General features: G+C 53.3%; 1 long non-coding RNA gene across 1 annotated transcript; it reads right to left on the reverse strand.

Annotated features, from left to right (window-relative positions):
- Positions 1–398: 398 nt before the first annotated feature.
- LOC108539778 (uncharacterized) lies at positions 399–6,309 on the reverse strand. Its single transcript, XR_001888477.1, has 3 exons — positions 6,267–6,309; positions 5,250–5,355; positions 399–1,009 (listed from the first exon to the last, which is right to left on the reverse strand). It is a non-coding gene; the product is annotated as an uncharacterized LOC108539778 (long non-coding RNA).
- Positions 6,310–7,878: the final 1,569 nt, after the last annotated feature.

A 7,878-nucleotide genomic window follows, 5' to 3' on the forward strand; every position in this document is an offset into this window, starting at 1 on the left:
CGTTTAGAGAGAAATCGCAGCTGTCTCCTGGTGTACAGAGTGGGTTGGTCCCAGGACCTCCTGAAGATGCCAAAATCTGCAGATGCTCAAGTCCGTGTTGCAAAATGGTACAGTGTTTGCATATCACCTCCACACACCCTCCCATATGCTTCAGATTGTCTCTATGTTACTTACAATACCTGATGTGTTGTAAATGCTAGGTAAAGAGTCGGTATACTATGTTGTTGAGGGAATCATAGCAAGAAAAAATCTGCATATGTTCAGTACAGATGCAATTTCTGTTCCCAATGTTTTTAATTAGTGGTTGGTTGAACCCATGGAGACGGAGGGCCGACTGTAAATTCCAACCAAGGGTGCTTTGAGGGTTAAATTAATTTATTTAAATTTGCATTCTGAGATCATTTTAGACCTTCTACACAAGAAGCATTATGAAAATAGTCCAAGAGTCCACATATTCACTGAGCTTCCCCCATGTTAATGTATTACATAGCCATGACACAATTATCAAAACTAAAAAGTTGTTGGTACGTTACTATCAAAGAACCAACAGGCTCTAGCAGCATGTCACTCATTCTTCACTAACATCTTGTTCTGTTCCAGGATCCCATCATGCTTCTCCTGTCAAATCTCCTTCGTCTCCTCACATCTAGGACCGTTTCTCCGTGCATCCTGGCCTTTCACGACCTGAACACTCTTGAAGAGGATTGCCAACGATGTTGGAGAGTGACCCGTGGTGGGGGTTTGTCTGAGACTTACTCACAATTGCAGTGGGTTGTGGACTTGTGGAGAGAAAACTGCATACATGAGTTCCCTTTCATGACATCGTATCGGGGTGCAGGGTATTGCCCTGACTTACCCTGTGATGTCACCTTTGATCACTTGGGCAAGGTGAAGTCTGTGCATTTCTCCAATATAAAGTTATGATTTTCCCCCTTTCTTGCTCAATTCATGGAAATTGAGTCACTAAATTCAGTCCATATTCAAGGGGAGTGACATTAAGCTCCATCTCCTAGAAACAGGGAGATAAATGAGTGTGAGGACTCATGCTACAGTCACTGCAATAATTACTGTGTTGAGTTACCTAAATATCCTGTTTTTCCTTAAAATTCTGTCCATAAATGCTAGCATTTATCAGTGGTGACAGCAGCGATTACTACTGTAATCTCATAACAATGATTTTCTATTTCCCTTATTCCTTCTACATTTATCCACTGGAATTTTTCTGTAGTTAAGAGTTGCCCCTTCTTATGAATTTACATATTCAATCATTAATCAAATCCATGTGGACTCCTGGGTATTCATTTTTCCTTTGGGCTTTAAGTCAATAATATTGTAATTTATGTCATTGCTCAGTAACCAACTATCTTATGTCGAGGAAAGATACCCTGTAAAAATGAAGTCAGAATACAAGCATTTCAGACACAGGAAAATAGAAAGTGTTTGCTTCCAACCAGGGGCACTGGAAGGCATTCCCAGGGGGCTGCTCTGATGTGGGGCGGCCGTGGCCCACAGAACACAGCACAGAGAGGGGGTGTGGAGGCCTTGGGGGGTAGGGGCCATCAGAGTCACAGGACATCAGCGTCACACGACAGGCCTCACGGTTTAGAAGCAGAGGGTTAACACTCATGGAAACCACAGCAGAAGGTGTAGGAGGGAGATGCATTCATCGTCTGTGGCTGCGTAGAAATCACTATGAGTTTAGCAGCTTGAGAACGCAGACCTGCACTCACGGACGGCTTCTGGTGTCAGAAGTCTGGGGTCTCCACCGGATTTGCTGCTCAGGGTCTCTCGGCCAGAGTCCAGGTGCTGGCCGGCTGGGCTCTGAGCGGGAGGCCTGGGAGAGGACCCGCTTCTGAGCCCATTACTGTTGTCAGCAGAATTCAGGTTTTTGCAGTTGTGAACCCAGGGCCCCCTCTCCCTCCTGGCTGTCAGCTGGAGCTTCTGCTCCTGAAGGCCCCACATTCCTCATCATCCTCCCCTTCATCTCCAAGCCAGTGAATCGCTGCAGCACAGGCCAGGGAACGTTCTCTGCCCTCGAAGACCCATGTGCTCGGACCGGGCCCGTCCAGATGATCTCCATATCATAAGTCCACAACCCTCATTAAAAGTCTCTTTTCTATTGTGTAATGTGTAACATAACATACTCATGGGGTCTAGGGATTCGAACAAACACATCTTTGGGGGAGGGGTCATTTTATCTGTCACTGGGAATCATGGAATTAAAGAGTTCAAAGGTCCTGGCGTTTTCTGGGGAGAGGTAAAAAACTAACTTCCATTGGATTCTTAAAAATCAAAGATGCATATTGTAATTTCTGAAGTCACCACTAATAGAACACTAAAAGAATCTGTAGCAAGCAAGCGAATAGAAGAAGAGTATAAAATAATAGATAGTTAATAAAGTAAAAAAAAGAAGATAATAAAGGAGAAGAAAAGGAAGATGGAACAGGAAGAGAAGCCACCTGCAGGATGACGGTGGAAACCCCACATATTTTCAAAGATTACATCAATGGCAAATGAACAAATACTCAAAGTCAAATATTGTCAGAGTTGGTTTAGAAAAGGCAGCAACATCCAGTAACATTCTGCTTATGGAGGATCCATCTAGAAATACACGGAAAAATGGCAAGTAAAGGAATGCAAAAATACATCACTTAAACACTAAGAAGAAGAAAGCTGCTACAGTTGCCGTGATGTCAAAGTAGCTGAGAAGCCACAGAGATGACCGTGGTTCAGCGGCAAAGGCTTTTCTTATTTTTTTATTTATTTTGAGACAGAGTCTTGCTCTGTCGCCCAGGCTGGAGTGCAGTGACGCAATCTCGGCTCAGTGCAACCTCCACCTCCTGGGTTCAAGCGATTCTCCTGCCTCAGCCTCCCAAGTAGCTGGGATTAGAGGTGCTCGCCACCACGCCCCACTAATTTTTGTATTTTTAGTAGAGACAAGGTTTCATCATGTTGGTCAGGCTGGCCTTGAATTCCTGACCTCAGGTAATCCGCCCGCCTCGGCCTCCCAAAGTGCTGGAATTACAGGCGTGAGGCACTGTGCCCGGCGGGAAGGCCTTTCGATAAGCGGTGCTGTGTGGGTGGAAGGGCTTTTCAGTGAGCCACGCTGCATGGATGGGATCTCTAATCAGGGAAAATGAATCCCGTTCTCACCTCCCATCATTCTAAAGTATCAGTTCCATTATCGCTCTCAAGATAGAATAACAGATTTTAGAATGTGACATAAGGAAATATATAATCATGATATTTTACACAGCCCAGAAGTGTGTATCACAAGGAGTTCGTGAAGTTTAAGGGCTTCTGTTATCAAAAGACACTGTGAAGACTGAAAAGCCACATGGTGAGAGGTGCTACAGCACGTGTCATTTCTTAGGGTTCATGGAGGACTTGTGTCGAGAATGTACGAAGAACTCTGACAAATCACTGAGAATAAAGCACCTGCCTGGCAGAGGCACTGACAGACTGAGACGTGTCGCGATGGCCAGTGTCCGGTGACCACGTGGGAGGGGCCCAACCTCACCCATCGTCCAGGAGGTGCAGACTAAACCCTGCGATGCCGTCCTACCCCAGAGAGGCCAACATTTCAAAGATGGACAGTTCCAGGCAGTGGGCAGAGTGCCACGGCCAGTGTAGAAAACGGTGGCCGGCATCCACTCCTGTCTAACGTTTTGTACCTGGGACCTGGCAGTTCCAGGCCTCAGTGTGCGTTCTGGGCAGGAAGGACCTACTCACGGTCACCCAAAGACATGAGGTTGTTTAGAGCAGCATTATTCCCAACACCCCTGAACTGGAAAGAGCTCAGATGACCACTGGCAGTGGGGTGGGGGTGGAACATCCACAAAATAGAACACGGGGCGGCCACGAGACCAGCTCCTGGACACGCAGCCACGTGGCTGCATCTCACACCCGGGAAGCACCTGTCGGGAGGCGCTGTCCCTCCCAGGCTCCTGCAAGTGTGAGGTGGGCCCCTGGGATGAAGGGCGTCCTTCGTGCCTTGGCTCACTGCAGCCCTTCTCCCGGGTCCCCGGCCATGAGGTTCCATCCCCATGGTGCCTCGAAATCCCAGCCAACTCAGGCTCCTTCCCTTGCTTGCTCCACCTCCAAACGTTCCTCCTGCTCTGTGTCCCACAGGCTGCCCGGCAGGAGAGCTACATGGGGGCCCGTGAGGAGCTGAGGACACACACTGTCCTCCCTGTGCAGAATAAGGACAGAATCTCCCTCTCTCTCTTCTTTAAAGTTTTTCTCTGTCCTTTTCAAATGTATGTAAATCTGCTTTCTAGCTAAGGAAGCCTCTGCCTCTGAGTATTTGAAGCTCACAGCTCAGGAATGTTTGCTTGGGAGGTGGCACCTCAGAGGAGTGGGCCTCACTTGCCAAACTGCAAACCCCGCGGAAGGCACAGGTGCGCAGTGCGCACTCGACTGTAAGGAGTGAGGTTTCTGTCTCTGCGATGCCTTCAGTGGGCTGCCCCGGCCGCACCTCGCGTCCTGGCTGTCTCGGTAATAGAATTGCTTTTTCTCTTCCACCTTTCTGGAGAGGTTTTCCGGGTTGGAAAATACATCATGTTAGATTCTGTTTCCCCAGCAGACCCCTGCCAGGAGATGATAGCCGGGTGGAGAGTGGGCTCGAGGGCCTCTCCTGGGCCCCGGGAGCCGCTCGCTCCAGCCTGGGTACTGTGCCCATCCCAGCTGCATGTGGGTCACTCTGTGCTAAACTCCCCTTCACTCCCAGGTTTGTGTCTCCCTCAGTCAGGCTCCAACCCGCTCTGGGAAGGAGCGTCTGCTTTGTCAGAGCCGGTTGCCGTGTGGGGGCTGCACTTGCTCCTGGTGGTCAAGGCCGCACCAAGTGTCAGGAGTTCCAGGCCCTGCAGCAGCTGAACCGCTTCCCCCCGCTGCCGCACACGCTCTGCAAGACAAGACCTCACTGGCTTATAAGCCATGCCCAGGGACCGACCACGGGATCCCGGGAACGACCACAGGATCCCGGGGACAAGGACTTCGCCTTGTGCCTTGTAACTGAGGACACAAACTTTTCTTTCTCTCTCCAAATGCTCTTTGCACAGTGCATGGTGGGTCAGCAATGTAGCCTGGGTTAGCTCTGCCCCGTGTGGGACGGACAGGCCAGGCACAGCCTCCAGGATGCCTGGTCACCCTGCTGGAGCTCCAGGTGACACCCAGCCTTGTCTCCTCAGCCACGCTGGTCATGCCTGGACATTCATCAGACCCTCCCCTTCAGGGATTCCCAGGAGTACCTTCCCCAGGGGTCCTTCACTTCCCCAGCCCTTGTGCAGTCGTCAGGGACCGTACATGATGGTTATGGAGCAGTGTTTCACCGGCAGAGGCAGAGAGGAGAGGAATCTGCAGAGACAGAAGGGGCCAACCCACAGCCCAGCCTTGGCAGCCGGCAGTGGGAGATGAGCTCACGTGTATGTGTATCTGGAATGAGCGGCTGGGGCCGGATGCCCACGGGCCGGGCGTGGAGGAAACTGGTGCAGAGGTCGGGGAAAGGCTGGTGTGGGAGGCACCGTGCTGCACCGGCTGGAAGTGGCCCCTGGAGGCTTCACAGCTGCCTTGGGTGGGCATAGGATTCCCACGGAACTAGGATGGGGGCACGGGGCCAGGCTGGTTGCTGGTCTCCAGGGCCAGGAGGACCAGGCCCCACCCCACGTCCAGTTGCAGTGAGGGCTGCGTCCCTCCCCCTCCAGCTGGGCCTGAGTCACCTCCGTGGCTGCTCTGTTCCCAGGCCCCACTGACCCGCCAGAGCCTGGAGGGCCGCCAACCGCATCCAACCTCCCTTCTCCAACCTCCAGGTCCTCTCCCCAGCACCTTCTGTTCTCCTTCACCCCACAGGTCCAAGTCTGAACCCCGAGGACCGGCGAGGTGGCTAGGAAGACAGGGCTGGGTGGAGGGGGTTGGACTCTCACTCCTCTGTTTAATTCTGTGTGAACTTTCCACAATGGGCTGGAAACGCATCTGAGCCCGTGCTGACTTCTGCGCAGCTCTTGGCCTGAGGGTCCTTTGCTGCCAGAAGGAGGTTGTGCCACGGCCACCCCCGCCAGGCTGTCCCCCTCACCAGGCCACCCAGCGGGAGCACCTCCCTGGCAGCAGCTCACACATCTCTTCTCATACATTTCAATACTGCAGCCTCGCGTCTCAGAGGGGCCGAGCGCACACCACCACCCACCCCGCTGCTGACCTGGAGGCCCCAGGAGTAGCCCAGGCAGAGGGGACTCGAGCTGAGTCCCGTGCAGTCCCCTTGCCCCAGAGACCTTTCCTGCAGTGATTCTTTTTTTTTTAGATGGAGTCTTGCTGTTGTCTCCCAGGCTGGAGTGCAATGGCACGATCTTGGCTCACTGCAACCTCCACCTCCTGGATTCAAGTGATTCTCCTGCCTCAGCTTCCTGAGTAGCTGGGATTAGAGGTGCCCGCCGCCACGCCCAGCTAATTTTTGTATTTTTTTAGTAGAGACGGGGTTTCACCATGTTGGCTAGGCTAGTCTCGAACTCCTGACCTCGTAATCCACCCGCCTCGGCCTCCCAAAGTGCTGGGATTACAGGCGTGAGCCAAGCGCCCGGCCCCTTCAGTGTTTCTCCTATAGCCAAGCTGCTGGCGCCGGGGAAACCAAGGCGCCTGGAACCCTGATTTCTGACGTGAGGGATAGAACTCCTGATGTCATAGGAAGACACGGGCTCATGAGAGCTGACAGCGCCTGGTTTAGGAAGACACAGGCTCATGGGTGCGGACACCGCCTGGTTTACAGAGGAATGTCATGAGGAATGTGGTGAGGAATGTCACGTTCCAGCACCTCCTTGGGCTCTGAACTCTGAGAATCTGTGAAAATCCCCCAAAGGCCATTCAAGATAAAAGGAACTGAAAAGGTCACCCCCTCCCAGTCCCCATCACATCAAAGCACAGATGGGAATTGGATTCCAGGCTGGCAGACGGTGGGAGGTCCTCCTCTCTCCACTCCGCACTCAGAGGTACTTTGTGGGTCCAGTGACAACTGGCTGGTTCCACTGTGGCCCCTGCCAGCCACACCTGGAGTCAGATGCACAAGTCACAGCTGCCTTCGGCTCCTGCCATCAGCCCCTCAGGGCCCCTTTCAGAGCAATCCAGTCTCTCCTGGAGGAACTCCTGGTCTCTTCTGGGTGAACACCTCCATGGATGAATTCTGCGTTTCTCTCCTCTCAGGGGTCCCCGCCCTGGGGCCTCTCCAGGCTCTTCTGCAGCTCAAACAAAGTTTCTCCTGGGGAGTGAGAGCTGGGCCCACGCCTTGCCTCTTCCCCTCCCAAGGCCTGGTGCAAACCATGTGCTCCTCCAGGACTGGGAACCCAGAAATCCTTTCAGTGCAGCCGGCTCTGGCAGACCAAGGACTGGCCGCTCACTATGGCCTGGCGACACTGCGCCAGTCAGGCTCCTCGGGCTTGACAGGGAGGACGGAGGTTGAAGGAGGCCCCCTTTGCTCCAGCCAGGACCTGGCCCAACTCCAGAGGCTGCAGCCTCAGCCTCCAGGGGCAGAGGTCTGTGGGGCGCCAGAAATCGCCTGGCAGCATTACGTATCCGGCACTCCTGGGACCCCAGAGAGTAGGAGGGGAGGGATGCGGGCAAGTCCCCTCCGCTCTTCCCACCCACAGCCTCGTTCTCCTCCATCCCGTCTCCAGGCTGCTGCAATCGGCTGGCTGGGATCACTGCCTCGTGTTTTCAGGAGAAAAAGCAAACCTGACCATTCACAGACAGGGCAAGTCAGCCTCGTCCGGCCCCGCGTCCGGGTCGGGGAATTCCAGTCCACCCTGGCTCCACCCGGCCCAGTCTCTTAGGGCAGCGCCCGTGGGGTCACAGCTTCTCCGAGAGGCAAAGCTCAGCTTCAAGGGGCGGGGGCTC

The sequence above is a fragment of the Rhinopithecus bieti genome, unplaced genomic scaffold, assembly GCF_001698545.2.
Source record: "Rhinopithecus bieti isolate Rb0 unplaced genomic scaffold, ASM169854v2 scaffold_18153, whole genome shotgun sequence".
Lineage (NCBI taxonomy): Eukaryota > Metazoa > Chordata > Mammalia > Primates > Cercopithecidae > Rhinopithecus > Rhinopithecus bieti.